This window comes from Octopus bimaculoides, chromosome 24, assembly GCF_001194135.2.
Source record: "Octopus bimaculoides isolate UCB-OBI-ISO-001 chromosome 24, ASM119413v2, whole genome shotgun sequence".
Taxonomy (NCBI): domain Eukaryota; kingdom Metazoa; phylum Mollusca; class Cephalopoda; order Octopoda; family Octopodidae; genus Octopus; species Octopus bimaculoides.
Window position 1 is genome coordinate 7,873,393 of NC_069004.1, and position 616 is coordinate 7,874,008.

The following is a 616-nucleotide window of genomic DNA, read 5'->3' on the forward strand; positions in this document are numbered from 1 at the left end:
ATATATATATATATATATATATAGGTGCGTGAGTATGATAATATGTATATGTATAATTGAAAAATAATACTATTCAAACATTAATTGGGAAACCAATTATTACATATATATGAAGTATACTGTATTTTCAATTAGGGCTACTTGTCACTTTAAAATTGAATTTCGGAACATATGAAAACCTTTGAGAGTTATGTTAAATTATCTACAAATTTAAGTACACTCGGCCTATTTTTACGTGTGAATCAGCGCAAAATATAGCAGCGCACTTTTTTCTATGAACTAATTGGCTATTTTACTTGTCCTATTAAAAATATTGGTTCAGTTTTTTTAAACCCTATTTCAGCCTATTACATTTTGTATTGATCTTTGCACCATTTCGAATATGAGGTCACCAATAACGTTTCGAATGTCGATAAAATACGGATTAATCCCTTGGACTAGTAGAATACACCGAACGTCGAGGGATTTGTTTCGAGCCGTTTGTTCAGCTTGATACTTGTGATTGTAAACGTGTCTAAGATGAGTAACGAACATGTGGTACATGCTGCCACGTCATAATTGTGCACGTCCTTCTGTTGTCTGTTATTGTTAATATTATTGTTCGTTTATTTGAATT

At 31.2% G+C, this 616-nt stretch overlaps 1 protein-coding gene across 3 annotated transcripts in view; it reads left to right on the plus strand.

Moving 5' to 3' along the window:
* The window catches only part of LOC106878694 (iodotyrosine deiodinase), an 18,823-nt gene that overhangs the window by 14,948 nt on the left and 3,259 nt on the right, over positions 1–616 (plus strand). The gene's annotated exons all lie outside the window — the stretch shown is intronic.